General features: G+C 33.8%; 1 protein-coding gene across 5 annotated transcripts in view; it reads left to right on the forward strand.

Annotated features, from left to right (window-relative positions):
- The window catches only part of SKIP (Shal K[+] channel interacting protein), a 118370-nt gene that overhangs the window by 69998 nt on the left and 31429 nt on the right, over positions 1 to 16943 (forward strand). The window lies entirely within an intron of this gene.

The following is a 16943-nucleotide window of genomic DNA, read 5'->3' on the forward strand; positions in this document are numbered from 1 at the left end:
TGGCTTTGCGTAGATAATCGTACGCTGCATATACATTTATGAGCATTAGAGTTCAAACAATGAAAACTCGTCTAAAAGCAATTTAGATACATTATACATATCGAAAATTTCACCAAGTAATGTTTTACTAGAATTGATTACTCCATGAAAACTTCTCATTCGATAAACATCAATTATATTTTCAATTGCCGAAGTTGAACTCTAAACTTCTCACACAAATCTTAGTTCTGTTTTCTTACATTCATTTTACGGTTTCACTGACTATTATCGTATAGTTATTCTTATGAAATAAGTCTTAGTACTTGGCAAAGGTCTTGTGGAGTTTGTATAAATGGATATGGAGTATTGAACGGTGCCAAATATTGTAGAATATGAATAGTGTCGATCTGTTGTACAGTTGAAGGAACATTTTATATTGAAATGGGACTTTTATGGTCATCGTTTGTAAGAAAATATTAAATGTTATTGGAATTTTATTTTGCCACTTCTTAAATAATCGATAGGTTTTAAAATTTCGCGTTGAATGTTTTTTATGTAATTTTATAATATTTTAATAATATAGAATTTAAAATTGCTTGACGTTTCGGCACTGTTTACACTGGTCGTGATCGCAACCCTCTAAGTCTCAGTCACTTTGAAACTACGGCCTATGTAACTTTTCTAGCTTTTACCAATTCTCTACTTTAATTTATTTGACAAGCTTTTAGACGAATTAACTAAATTCCACAGCAAAGTGATATTTTAAGTTGAAGTCTAGTTTCAAATAGAATTAAACTTTTTGGAAAATATATTTTCTGAGAGGTTATCGAACAATATTTTACTTTTCCAACTTTTTTTTTATTCCACAACTTCAATACACCATTTTGCTTTCATACAACCGACGGAGTCGTCCAAGTCACGAAACTATTTCAGTTGAACCTCGGTTTAAATAAAGTACTGCGAACTAAGGTGTCTGCCAAGATCCTGAATATTGCAAGGTCTTCCATCCCTCTCGCACTTACTTAGGATATTTATTTCAATATATTGCCACCAGGTGTCACTATCTCCCTCGCTCTAAGGATATATCAATATTTAATGTGTCTAGCGGCTTGGTTTTCACTTCCTTTGAAGCGTTTTGTACTTCTATACCGGGTAATGTTTTTACTGTGTAAGGTTTTAAGATGGCTGTATTCTTTTTTACTGTTGTAGGTCTACGTGTCCAAATGTATGATATGCTAATGTACACATGTACAGACACGAATAATAATGTGTACGCATTGTCACTTTTTTAGCTTAACATTTTATATGAAAGCATGAGTTTATGGTAGTAATAACAAGTGAAGCCGTTATTAGACAGTAGCTAAATTATACCCACTGTTTTTATTTACGTAAGAATTGTAAATAGCTAAAGTTCGTAATTATGTCGGTGCTTTCTATAAATATTGATTCCCAAGAGACAATACTGGCCGTTAAGCAAACATGTCGACAACATAATTATTAGTAGGAATCCCCTTAAAAAGATTTAAAAATAATATTAAAATAAAATGAAAGTTTCATTTTTTAACAAATGCTGTCTGTAGATTTGTAATTGTTTTTTTTATTGTATTCAGCCAGAGCTTTGCACGTAAAAATGTAAACTTAACTTTTATGATTCTTGGTTTATTGTCAGAATAAAGTTTCAATTATAAAATTTGTCGTAAACTTGTAATATAAATTCATGCAAATTTCTAAAGAATTTTGTTAGAAATAAAATAAATAAGTTGAAGTTTCACGCTTCAAGTGATTGGACGCGTTAGGTTTAATTAAAAATAACGTTAAATGTGGCCTTGCAGTAAATGAAATTAAGGTTTTACTATTCATTTCATTTGGTTGAAATAAAACGAAGATAATGTTAGTCTTTTAGAATTTATGTTCGGCGTAAAATCCTGAATTTAAACTCAGTACTGTTCTAATTTAATTTAGGTATATGCAAATTAAATACTGTAGATGGTAGGTACGGTAAAAATAATATATACGTTTAGAAATTGATCCACGCCGAATGGCACCATGTGCGCTTTTATATATTTCAGTTTAAAAAAGATTCTACTTATTTATGTAAACACGAAACATAAAAATACATAAAAAGTCTAGTTAAAAAAAAGATTTTTCTTTCTAAGATTTTTCATACTCAAAGTTTTCCACTCGTCATATTAATATTAAGACGTTAAAACAAAGTACTTCGTGAACTAACATAAACCTGTTTCTTACCATTCAAATAAAAACTTTGGGTTTTCCTACTTATCTCTATAATATCAAACACCAAGATAATAACATCATGCATTATACAGTTTCAATAAAATACTCAATTTAATTTCGTATAAAATTGTTCTGTTATAGTGTTGTGCATAATAATCGATGTGACAACAAATGTATCGGAAAACGGGACGTGCATCGATTTAATGTGAGATTAATATCGTTTTACAAATACTTAACGTACATAGATGTCCGAATTATTTAAATTAGATTACATACATTTATAAATTTATCGATATTACATTTTGTAGAGGCGAGAGTAATGACGCGATGTCATTTACAGATCGGAATCGATAATGGATTCGATTGAGTGTGTTAATCGAAACGTTTGTTATGTAACTAGTTTTTGAGGTGTTAAATTAAGAAAGTTTTGATTAGGTCAATAATTAGTTGTAAGGCTTAGCACACACTTTGATATTGAGAAAGTTTCTTAAATAAAAGCTCTTACTACTATTCATGACGCGAGAGTTTGAAACTCGATTACCTAGAATACTTAACACATTACTTGAAAGTTTCCAAACATAATTACATTATCAATGCGACACTTCTAATAAGTCGAATAGCCCCTAAATTACTTTAATGATCCATCGTTACCGCGTTGTAAAAGCATTCATCATAGAAAGTGGTACATAAAACAATTTTAGCTTGTCGCTGTCTAGATTATTACAGACGATATCGCAGTGTAATTATTGGCCGTACAATGCAAACTGTAATTTGCAGGGAACTGTAATACCGAGGTCTTTTTGTCCGTATGTTTGCCGTCCATTTGAAGTATTAACGTGAATATACATTAGACTATTAGTTTGTCGGAACACCGAACGTTCTCATGTCATTTGTTTGACAGTCTAAACAAAGGAGCTGCAGTTTTAAGACGTTTTAATACCTTTATAGTTTTGCGTGTTCTTGCCGTTTAAGTTATTCGAAAGAGTGTTAAAAATTTATACTAAACTACGTAAGGGTAAGTTGGAATAGATAGTTATTTTGAACGCTATAATAAATTTTCTTATGTAACTGAAAACAGTTTACTAAAAGTTTATATTTTTAGCCGGAAATAAGTTCGTAGAGCATTCGCAAAAATGTTACATGACTAAATAAATTTCATGAATGTGTACTCAACTTTAAGCGCTCTACATACCTACAAAGAATAGTTGTACCATTAGACTATCAAAGTGCTTAGAAAAAATATACGTACTAATGACTTGTTCATTAATAAGATATCTATTCTGTTACATGCCAAGTCAAAAAAAAGCGGACGTAAATGTTCTAATTTGTACTTTAGAACGCAAGTACAGTCGGCAAATTAGATTTCTAATAACAACATTTAGATCTTATAATTAATTAGAATGTAAATATAGTGTTCAATTGACCGTCCATTCATAAGGAAGTTGTGCACGTGGGCAGAATAATTTGAAAGTAACATTTCATAACAAGCAAATACTGAAGCGTAAAGGAAACGTTACTACGTAATCTATTTTTAACCCCCCATTCACAAACCCACGTATCTTTCTTATCCTAATTGCTTTTTATTTTGACTTAATGCATTTGTAGATAAGGTTCAAACACTCGACATCGGCAATAACTCACAGTTTTCAAGTACAACGTCTAAACAAACCACATGCACCTACATCAAAGACAAAAGTCATAAATATTTTAATTGCAAAACACTTGAGTGCTCTCTGGCGACATCTGTAATTCAAATTCGTACTTGCACGTGAATCACGACAGCAAAATTTATTAGAATACAAAGTAGTTAAATTTCGACTCGAAATGTTACCTCAATGAAAAATGTACGCGATTTGCAATAAGACTATTTGCGCAATGAATTATAGAAATTTACTGTCGCTCATTTACCATTTTTACCTGCGCTGCGGCTCAACATAGACGCTCATAAAGCTAGAAACGTAACAGAGGTTTCGAGAAATATAGGACGTGGCTGGCTGCGGTTAGGCACTATCGTATTTTGAGGGCGCGCGGGGTCACGGCCAGCGTTACGTTCCGTAATATGCGTGAGCGTAATCGTAAATATCAAAAGCGGTGCGCGTAAATAGCGCGAGCGGTAAGCGTAAATCTTCTGAGCGATCGTTAAGCACAACCGCATTGTGAACGTCAATGTATTGATTGCATTATATCGCCCTGTACCACGACCGCAATGCTGTACCGCTCCGTTTTCAATTATTCACTCGCTACATTTTTAATCACACCCCATGGTTGAAATTCACGCGTGCACAAAAAATGAGACGGCGACAGATAAAATAACGAACAAAAAACATCGGTGGAAATTTCATCCACGAAAATAAGTTACGTTTGACGTTTCTGTCCAAGCAGTTAAAACAGTAATTACGAAAGAACCCGTCTAACGTTTCCCCCGGGCATTCTACTAAAACGTAATTTACGCCGACCGAAATCCGAGGGGTATCTACACAAAAAAACTTGAGTCGTATCTACATGTCGCTTGCATTCGACGACGCGACTCATTTCTGAGAAGACAAATTACAGAATCCGTGGCAGTCGGCCGCGTAAAAAATGCAGCAATTAACTACCAGACGACGGTACCGGAATAACTATCACTATTTTGGGTGAACGATCATTTCGCTCGTTATTTTAGACTGTTTATGCTTTTTTCGTCAACAAATACTTCTAGGATAGAAATATACAAATTAACTTGCCACTATAGACTTCAAAGGAAATAGTTTGTAGACAATGTTGAATCGTTTGTTTATTCGAAACGGCTCCATTCATATACGTTTAAATACTAGTTACTTATTAATGTCAGAGTGTGCGAACGACTGTAAGAAATAACAAATGATCTTGGCCAATATTAATGCGGTAGCTTCTCTAGCTGCAGGCGTGTGCTCGTTTAAAGCCCGCAGATTTATGGTCCCGAAGCCGCTCGAAAAGTAAATCGTAAAAACGAGAGGCAGTTTGCACTTGCATTGCCAATAAAATAATAAAGCAATAAAAAATAAATTCAACTCAACGGGGTGCATGTTTTAACCGTGGAGAGCCTTAAATTGCTGCCATTTTATCCATAACTGTCTGTAATTGTCAGTTATTTTGTAATGCAGGGCTAATAAATGAAATGCGGTCGCTAGCGGTCCGATTAATAATTAAAGCCGTTTCAAACGCTAATGCCGCTTAGATAGGTGTTGTCAATTAATTATGAAGGCAAAATGCAGTGTAACATAATCAGTTATTTATCACCGATGTGACAGAGCAAGTCGTTTGTCAAAGGTTTCACCCACGGCGCTACGTCTTGGACATTCGTCAACAGATGTAACATCGACACCATTATGAACCTTAAACTGGTGCTACATAAGGAACTAAATTGTGAAACCTCAGCTTATTAGTTGCTGTGATGACAACCTGAGATTACCAGCTTATCTGATTTCATCTTCTTGAAAGACTTATTTTTAACTTAAACTAACATTGGTTATTTTAAATAGCTGAGTGAATTTATTTTTATGACTTAAATGCACCATCAGTGTTCCGCAATTGGACCGCTGAGTGCAGCTTTAATAAAACATAGGAATGTAATGAGTGCATTAAATTTACAACGCAAATACAGGGTTCCCGGCGCGCGTACAGTCGGTTAAATCAAAAAGCCGCCATCAATGCGCCTGTCTTCTTGTGCGACGAACAGAATGCAATCCATGCAGCGTCGGCTCCCACAATCAGGCCGGCAACCGCCCGACTAAAGAGAAGAATTCAAACAACGGCTTTTTGAGCGGCCCTTCACCATTCAAATTAGCTTAATGCGTTAAGTACAAAGCTTTGCGATAAGCGTGGAAACCGGGAAGCTGCTCGTTCTGCCAGATCGCTTAGATATTTTTAATCAAAACATTTCGGGATCGCATCGAACTTTTTTGAATTGACGGGTTATCGAAGTTTGGGAAGTGTCGATTGCGTGATTTCCTTTCATCGTGAAGATTTTGGTGTAAAAAAGGATTGAGCCGAGTTCCGGCGCAGACAGTCGTCTCGGTAGTGACGAATCTGAAAATAGACAACAGATGTAGATATCGTTTGCAACCATTCGTCGTCGCACAACACGCGCGCTCGACCGTTGACAGATTGGACGTTTTAAATTTAGAACCCTCATCCTTTATTTTGAAATTTTAAATGAAATATTGTGTTGATTTAAATAGGTATTTATTTTGTCTACCAACTGTACCCTTATCTTCAAAAATAGTGTAGATGCAAATAAAATTGGAAAGTAATTGTTATCAGTATTTTGAAAAGTGACGGGAGAACGAGTTTCAACTTCCGATGTCAATACTATCAATTCCAATATGTGTTTTCTAGTGACAGTATTTCGATGTTTGCGGTAAAATATACGGATAGAGAATATTTACGAGCAAACGATTGAGTTTCTGTTGAATGTGTGGCGTGATTCCATTCGGCTGTCACTTGCTGCCCACGTATTATATTCAAATGCTTTTGTTTATGCACTACGTGGTTTATGGACAAGCCACGCCCGCGATTCTATTGCCTCTGTTGTAAAATATTTTATAATATCTAGTGAATCCGACAATATAATATTTTATGTTGCGTCTGTATTGTAGCAATTCTTGTTGTACTTCAGTAGCTTTATCGAAGGTTTCAAATTTCATTCAGACGGCATTTTTATTTCAACTTTTATATTATTTTTGACATCATTAATATATTTTAAGATTTACCCGTTTTTATAGTGTTAAAATTATTTTAACCTGTTGAATCACAGCCGACAATTGATGACAATTTTGACATTCACATAAATATTAAAGTGCTACAAGCATCGATAATTGCCCTAAATTAGTAAATGATTTGATATTGTCAATCGGAACCAATCACCAGTCTATCAAAGTAATGCAATCAGTATTTTTATTTGCTCAGCGACGCTTCTTCTGCAATTTACACTTTGCTACAGAGAATGTCTTTAATTGAATTATAGACTTGACGCCATTGAGTAATGAGTGAGCGTCGTATTACACAAGCAAGTAATGATTACATACCGTCGGATAATTTTAATGATTAACTGTTTATTTGCTTTGGCTGCAACATACCTGAAGTAGTACTGATGATTTATTAAAAGAATCAAATATGAATAAAACATCAACTATGGCCTCCGGGTTATTGAAGATTAACTTGTAAAATATTGCTTTAACAGTAATCAAAAACTACGAAATAAACAATAAGAATTAAATTAAATTGTAAAAGTAAAATAAAATTAAGTAATGGAAATTGCAAATGAAATGAACGTTAATATTATTTCCGTATTAACCACGATTATTTAAATAGGCCTCATATCAGTAGCGTCGCACTAAAAAAACAGACTGAACAACGAACCATTGCATAGATAAACGAATTATAAGCCTATCCACCGATACATACATCAGAGTGTAAACCCCATGAGTCACGTAATCCCTTGTTATTTCACAAGCTTGTTATTACGCGATATTATCACCAGCCCACGTTTATCAATGTACTGCAAGTTCAACTCGAGGAAACAATACGTCATTGTCAATCTTCAGTCGGCCAATTAAATAAATAACCTCCGGTTTGTCAGTAATTTCTTTGGCTGTCACATCGAATTAATGCTTTCTTACTTCAAATTCATTACGTTCTTTTGCTTCGATAAATTTTGGACTGTTTGCTTTATTAATTGTTATGAAGTTGGTTCTGTCAAAATATGTTGAAATGTATTAAGACTGTCGCTTTTGGAACCAATTAAAGTTTTGGGTTTTATTATTAAAAATGTATTTACATGTTGTAATAGACTTTACTGATTGTATTAAAATTACAACGAGTAATTTTAATACAATCAGAAAAGTCTCTCTTTTGGAGGAACAGATTCATTTAAAAAATTCTATCTTTAAATCTAGGTTAAGTGATCAACTGTTTCGGATATAAATGAAGCGATACAATTTTACTTGATATCAAATAAGTACTTACTTTTAAACTACATATTTTTCAACAGTTTGCGTTTTAAAACTTAGCGCTTTATATTTTCTCTCAGATATTTCTACTTTCTTTACCTTCTCTCCGATATTCAATTGGTACGAAAACAAACTTAATTCAGTAGTCTCCACTTTATAGGCGTCGCCGTATCATATTTGTTTTACAATATTTCTATCAATATCGACTCGAGACTGGCGTATTATTTTATTATCTCGAGAATACTCGAGACACGCATCATCTATGACATCAAAACTCAATATCCGTCCGGTACATTTGTTATAGATTTCACATTTCCGTCTCGACTAAAGTGCTGTGTTATGCGATTTGATACGATAAACATTTTGAAATATAAGTTTTAAGTCGACTTTCCAATGCTTCGTTTCCGGGATTATGACTGTATAGTATTATTTCACGTGTTATTGATTGAGTAATCCATTGTAAGTAAAGTTATATGCGGATATTATAAACATCATTTATAGTTTGGCGAATAAAAGCATTCCACTTTATTGCTTTAATGTTGGCTTACGTGTTTATTTGTTCTTACGGCAATTTCGCTATTAACTACGAAGACGTGGAATAGATAAATTAGGTAAACAGTGTAAAGTTCTAGATTTCTCTCTTTTAATATAATTGTAGAAAGTCTGATGAAAATTATAATTACATCAAAATTATAGTCCTAAATTTCACGTTGCTGTTGAGAAACATCGTGTCGTGAGCTTCGTACATTGAGGGAACGCCTCTTGAGCTAGTGTCGGTAATAAATTGCGCTACGCTGAACACAAAATTGTCTTAATTTTCTTGAAAATTAGATTTATTGGTGGAGCTTAATAAATCAAATTCTGTGACGAATGGAACTAGTCAGTCTATACGGTTTGATACGCAAATTTTGCTCGTCTAGAAATTAATGGATGTTCAAAAAATAGGTTGATAAAGTAAGTTTCAGAACATTTATTTTGATTAGCAAGGTTAGAATGATCATTAGGCTTTTATTAGCAAATGTTTGAATACTCTAGCCTAGACGTTTCCATTAATACTTATTTCTTTGTATCATTTATTATCCTCTACGTGCACTTTCTAAATCATCAAGTTTCTTAAAACCATAAATCACATAACGCTACTTCTAAGTAAAGGCACAAAACATAAATTACAGTAATACAATAATATATCAAGATTCAAAGCTTCTGAATCTTGTAATTCCTAGGGTGCACAACAGTACCATGAATGAAAACACCCATTTCTGTGCAGTGAGAGGGCAGGTGAAGCCATCCATAAATCGTATCGGCGTCGCATCGCCTCCGTGGCACGCGGAACCTTGTCTTATTGTGGTTCCATTTGTTTTGTTTAGCGGCCGACCAGACGCGTTATTTTAGATTCGCCTCCTCTATACACGTTCAAGCAGTGATTGTTTTTGTTGCTTGCAGATTTTGTCGTTGTTAGAATTGTGTGGACAATTGTTTTTGGTTTTGATATTGGCTTTGTTAGTACAAAACATTCTGTGTAACATTTTTGGAACATTAGATATACAACGGATACCTTGTTTAAGCACATTTTTTAAAGCATGAGTGCTTTTAGCTTAGGAGCTATTTGCACACATATAGTTTATAGAGTTTTACATACATAATCGCATTTGGAGACAATTCATGCAAAATAGTTTATTAATTTTTAACAGTATTGAGTTGAATTGTTCTGAGTAAGATACATAACATGTGAAAGACTGCTTTACTAAAGTTTTGATAAAAGCTTCTTTAGTCTGTTTTGTTTATTCTTGTATCTGTTTTACAATTATTTTTAAAAAGATTTTTAATAAAAAAAACGTTGTTATCTAAATAAAGTTAGTTCCATTCTAAAAAAATCGTTTCTAATGTAAAATAAAGTAGCGCCACGTTGTCCATTGTCTTCATTTTGTATGTTTTTCCTTCGCCGTGCAGTCCTATTTTAGATTCGTGATCTCTTAATAGTATTCGCTATTCCAATACTTGCTACTGAATAGTGTTTAGGAATCATTGTTAACAGATGTATAGCTTTGAACAGGACTTTGCAAATGTATTTATAAGGTGAAGAAAACGTTGTGCCATTTTTGCAGCAATTAATTTACTCCTGCTGCTAACATTAAGCTAACGTGACCAATAATATAGTCTCTGGTTGCTGTCTTTTAGCATCTATTTTGTTAGAGTTATGGTCACTTAATTATGAAGAATATTTTTTTTTGGAATTATAGTTAGAATATTTGTGATATATTTCGGATGTCTTATTTTTAACAGTATAAGTTGATTTAAATTGACATAAATATGTGTAGTATCTGGCTGGTGATACAAATTAATAACTATTTCTTACCGTGGGAACAATATTGTTGCATTTGATTCTAACATATTTGCTAAATGGGCTATAGACGCTGTGCAGTTCCGATTAGAACTAAGATCATCTATCGTTTAAGTGACTTATGACGTTTTGTTGCTGCACTACAGAGTAATAATTCTTCATTGAAATTTGTCTGCGACAATTGCAGTTCTTCTCCATTTGCAGTGACTATCGTGTTACCCATCAATATTAGTTAAATCATTAAGTGGTATTTGCTTAGTAGTTCATTCAAATCAGGAAAAGCTTTGTGCTGTATCTACCATATCTTGAAGCTCAAATTTGAAGGCTGTAAAATCTATATTAATTTATCGAAAATCATGCATTAACTATATGATTGTGGGTCTGAATTTATCCCTCTTTTCGTCTTATTAATCCAGCATTTGAAGCACTGGGTAAAATTTCGATAAAACTCATTTTCTTCACATTCAAAACTTTAGTTTTCAGATTAAACTATATTGCCACTAATGTCTCAGTCTGGCTTTAAAATCTACATATCGAGATATCTTGCCATAGGTAACTTACCACTCTTACCAACTAAGAGGTGAGTGCAACCGGCTTCTGACATCTTCCAATATACTAAATCATAAAATACATCGGAATGATTCTATTACTATTAAGCTAAATTATGTTAATTACACGTCATTAACGCGGGGAATTAAAGTTACAACGTAATCTTTGACGCTTTAAATCTTTCAAACCAGTTTCATATAAATCACAATAAAATTCTGGGTTAATATAGATAGACGATTTGAAAGTGTTTGTAATGGCTACTGCATTTCATTAAGAAACAAAGCTTAGCAAATACGAACTTCGAAAAAAAATATTGGTGGCGAAAATGGGAATCCTTTAATAATATAAATCTATGTACTTGCTCTTTTCACATATTTGTCCCTTCTCTATCAAAATAGCTATCGCTTTCGCCATAGAACTGAGATATGTCATTTTTATAGATTTTGTAGGTTGCATTTTTATAAATAAATATAACGGTTATAATTTGATAATTATCACAATAGGCTAGTGTTCGACTCTCGCTAGACAGGTCATAAATATTTTTGTTCCATATTTGAAAGGCATTTAAATTAAAAATAAGTCACTGGCTTTTGTATTTTCAACTTCACATTGTTACAAACTGGCCACACATTTTCCAGAAACTAAAAAACTTGTAACTCGGTACTTACGCGTGAAAAACATAACTCTTCATCTCTTGGGATAATTAATACTGCATTGAATACCTTAGGGCCGTTGAACCCGGCGTACAATGGATGTAATGGCACAACATGAGCCGACAGGCGTCTGCCTCACAAAGGCTCGGACTGTCACAGCCCGCCGCGGCTAACTAGGGAGGCTGTGTGGTACGTAGCTGAGGCAACTGTGGGAACGATCATGAGGCTTTAGAACAATATATTTGAGGTTTATAAAGAAATTATTACATAAACACGTTAGTGTTACCTTTTCAAATATTTGATACTAAGGTTTCTAAGGGAAATGAGATTGTAAGACACGCTAGCGACTTCGAGAATAAAATTGATTCCAATGCATACAAAAATGTTGACTCGCCAAGACAATTCAATGCAAGTCGTTCACGTCTGCTTCTTTTATATTACGTTTTATGATGACCTTAACTGCAATTTAAGCGACATAAAAATATTTCCCATTTAAAGACAGCGATTAAGAGATCATGCATAAAGTAAACAGTAATAAAGTTCAATTTAAAATAATTAACTCGCAGTTCAAGTAATTACGCTGTTGGTGTATAATTTGGTCTTTATTCGTGTACGAAGTTATATGTTCAATGCTTATTAATTCATAAAGGCCGCAAATAAAGTTGTAGTGGCGTCGAACTGAGCCATATACTTACCACACAACGTCCGGGACCAGTTTTATGACAGAGCCTTAATGGTGACTCCTAGCTTGTCCGCATCTGTTGGCTTGATGAGCATAAATTACCGATTAAACCAGTATTTTACTGCCTATTATATTCATTTTGTACTTATCTCATGGGAGTGCATCACTTAAAGTTTTTTGTTGGACCTATTGTGCGCAGAAATTGAATTCATGAGATGTTTGACTGATTGGGCTGTTTTTAATTCGCTATTTTTAATCGAGTATAAAGTTACTCGTTGGTCTTGGTGCTGATGTTCATACGGAATATTAGAACGACCATTTTGGTATATAGGTGTATAGCGAGCAGTTCATAGTAAATGGTTGAATTCGGATTTTCGTAGAAAAGATACCAAAAAGTAGTCAACATATAAAGAAAGAGTTTTCCATACAAATATAAATTGACTGAGTCGCACATAAAACACTTATACAATACCCATTTCGTTACATTAGCACATCACTTAGTTTCACAGCCATATTTTACAAAACATATGTATGCTGCCTTATATGCAACATACACGGGACGATGTTCCTGTAACACAACTTGCTAAAACGCGACCGCGAGGTCTAACGCAACCAACCACGACCTACACCTATTTTATTAACGAGCCGACAATTTAAAGTGAACTAGAAACTCATTTAGTGGCCATTACCTCGAACCAACTACCGGTAAGCAGATTAAAATGCATGCCAAAAGTTTAAATTTATGTACCGGACGCTCTCTTCAATTAAACTTGTTATAATGAAATTCTGGAAAAACTGAGTAAATTGCTACGGGGAGACGACGCAAATAATTCCCAAGTTTTGCAATTTATACTCATTTTAAAGTTGCGTTCGATGGCGCAGACGTTTCGGCAGTAACCCGCGACCTGAATTGATTACTTTAACGCTATCGGCTCTCTTCGACTTGATAATTTCGTCTTCCTTGTAACTTGTTGTTTGAATTTAATTCTTGAGTCGCAACTTGTTCCGTAATCTGATATTTTATCTTATCTTTGATATTTTGTGTTAACCAAGATATAATGTAATGATTATTTATTAATTGCACGACCCGGCCGTACGTTTAACATGTGCTGCATTAAAGACAATCCCATCTTGTAGCTTTTCATATTCAATTAAGTAAAGATAAGCACAGTTTAAGATTATCCCGCGTGACTTGGACTGGAAAAAGGTATTCATTACTTATTTTTCATTCAAAAACACGTTAGTCAATGTTTCCTTACCCAGTCTACCATAAAATTACCATAATACAAACAACGAAATAAGTACTTACATTAAATTCACGTTCATACATGTATATCATTATTATTCATTATGTTAACAAAGGATTGGTTTTATAAACACAAAAAACAAAACAAGCACTTATAAATCTTAAAATTACCACACGGTAATTAACATTTACATATAAACCATTAATTTATTTAAAAACGGCTGTTCAGAGATACCCGGGAAGTTATGTATGTAGACACATACGATCTGTTCTCTGAATAATCTCAAACAAAACGATATAAGGAATTCCCCGAATGCCATGTTCTGTTTCTATTACCTAACTTTTCGTTTGGTTGTTTTTCGTAAACATTCCAGCTGCCGTTGGCAAACCATTCAATGAACCCGTTTCTATGCTCTAAACGACTGGTCGTGGTCTAAATATACCATTTAAATTCAAGAGCAGTTACTATGCCTTCTCCAAAGCATCATGAGCTATTTATTATTGTCTTTAACGGCGGTTCTTTGACTTAGTTCGCCCACTTCGCTATATTTTTAAGTCTTCCAGTCAGCAAAGCTTCGCTATTGACTATTCCATTTCGAAGTGGAAGCGGACCGAGCGTGGGAAGCATCGATAATATAATCAGCACCACTCCATTCGGATAGTGTTAATGAATTTCTTTAGTTGAGTATTCACAAAGCAGTGGCATTCCGCAAAGAGTTCATTTGAAGAGCTTCCACGGGAAAATAAATAAAAACCGGCCGCATCAAATTGCGCGGAGTGAGTGCGAGGCAAGGTCCCGCGAGCACTTTCTCATGCAAAAGTCGAACGGTTACTTTAATTCTTAGCTCGAGCACTTGTCGGTTTTACGAGCGTGGAGCGATTTAATCCACTTAAAACGCAGAGCACAAACTCGGAGCCGACAAAGCTCTCAGCCGCTCTCATTTAAAAATGGAAATAAACCTTCGGCCATCTTTGACTCTACGCGCGACCGCTAGTGGAATTCTAAGTGCGGGTCTTCAATGATACAGCTGAGATTTTTTTACTCGATTGATGGATTGCCATTGATTGATTGCGCCATTCGTAATCAAGGGAGTGCAGGACTTCATACAAGTCTTATTAAATACAGGATACTAGACATTTAACTTAGAGGATGCTGTAGGCTAAATCTGACTTCCAGATGTTAGACATTGTAAATTTCAACATGTTGATGTCGTTAGTAGGACCACCAAGGCAGTTAAGTGCAGGCACTGTCGACAAATTTAATGTTTGTCTTGGCAAATTCTTATAAGTTGCAAACGTAAACAGTCCAGTCTTAAAACGTTTATGACCAAGTTTCATTAATTGCTTGTTAATGAATGAATGTACATGCCAACTAAAAATTTTATTTTTCTTTTATATGCTTGAAATATTTCAATTTTAATAAAATAAGACTACATAGTGAATAAGAGTCTAAAGAAGGAAGTCTCTTATCACTAGGTTAGAAACAGTTCCATAAATAGTCATTACGAAGTGTTTATAATCAACCAATATTAACAACAAGTTTACCGCAATTTACGAAAGGAACTTTCAAAAAGTGGATTACCGGATAATTTCTTTCGTATCTGCCAAGGAATTTCAGAAATTATCCGCCCTTAGTCCACGTCTTCCTCCCGTCTTAATGAAAGAGTTTCGCGTCGGGATTATTTTGACTTGTTTATTTTGTTTCCCACTCTGCCGCCGCTTTGCGTGAACTTCACTTTTGTCTTTGTATTAATTTCCATAGCGCTTTGTTATCGTTTGAATTGTCAATACTTTCTTTATCATAGATATTTAGATAATCGTCTGGAAACACAAAGAGAGTATGAACTTCTTAAGGCTATTATTCGAGTTGAATGCGGATTGCAGAAATTGCAGATTATTGTTAAGTCGAGTTGAGAAAGTAATACTTTAAAACAATTTATAAAAGGTATGAAACTGATAGGTATAAACTAACCGCAATCATCTTTGCGGTCACTCGACTATATTAATGCATATTATTAAGTTTAATGAACCTATGGAGTTTAAATTTACATGAAATTGACCATTATTTTAACAGGATGCTAGTCTATGAATAAACTGTTACCGCATTATGTAAATAATTCATTTTATTTACGGATAAATAAAGTTGAAGTAACGCCAGAATAGAAATAAATTTGGTCTAGGATTCTTAACTATAAGATAAAACCTCAGTTAAATTACTTCTGGACAACTATCAGATAGCTCATCAGACGAAATTATTCCTTAACTGTGAAACTGATCTTAACTGATAAAATTTCTTGGTATGATTTAACCGTATGTCCGTTAAACCATCCTAGACCGCCCTGCATTTAGTCTACATTGTCAACCTGTCACTTTTAAAGCCACACGCAATAGCATTTACGGATCAACAAACATCACTAAATGTTTAAAACCCGACCATAATTCTTTCTGGGCCTTAATTACCCTATTTTACGTCGAATCTCCCCTTTTTGTGTCTCAACGGAAATTGCGAGGAAAGATCTCTTCAGGCAAATAGGTCTAGGCATAATTACGTACATTTTTTTTACAATTTCGTTAATTTTGATCCCCGGACAATAATTACAATGAAATTGAAGGGTATGACTATCTTTTTAAGAATTGATACGAAAGAAAATTACTACCTTCAGAAAGGTTTCCTTGTTCCTTCGCTCTTAATTCGGTTAGCTCTAGATTTAAGTAATAATATTGTTATTGTTATAAATAAATATTGACGAAGAAAGCAATCAATTTCATACTCGTATTTCGTGTTAATAAGTCCTATTTCTATATAATAAAGGAAATTGTTCAATGTTTTGTTAAGTTTTATTAACTTTCCTTAGCAAACTTTGCGTATTAAATTGAGCTTTATAATGCCTTAGTGATACAGACATTTATTGGGTGGTGTTTTAAGCCTTCAATGTTTAATTTGAATAAATATTTCTTCTTTATCGTTGTTTTATTACTGTTTATAAAATGTGAGTGCTTTGAATAATAAAGTTATGTAGTTATATTTATATTGCAGCTACTGAAATAAAATTATTTTTTGCACGAACGTAATTAGGTTTAAAGTATCAAATCGATTTCTTTAAGAATAATAATATAAGCCATAAAATAAGCCGTGAAACACCTGCTGTTGAAAACCTTTTTCTATTTAAAGATAAAATAGACAAATTATGCTCTTATCAACATTGACTTTACTATTCAAATTTTAAATCCAGAATAGGTTACGTGTATGATTAACCGATCAAAATAACAAAGCTATATTCTAATCTCA

The sequence above is a fragment of the Anticarsia gemmatalis genome, chromosome 6 (assembly GCF_050436995.1).
Source record: "Anticarsia gemmatalis isolate Benzon Research Colony breed Stoneville strain chromosome 6, ilAntGemm2 primary, whole genome shotgun sequence".
Classification (NCBI taxonomy): domain Eukaryota; kingdom Metazoa; phylum Arthropoda; class Insecta; order Lepidoptera; family Erebidae; genus Anticarsia; species Anticarsia gemmatalis.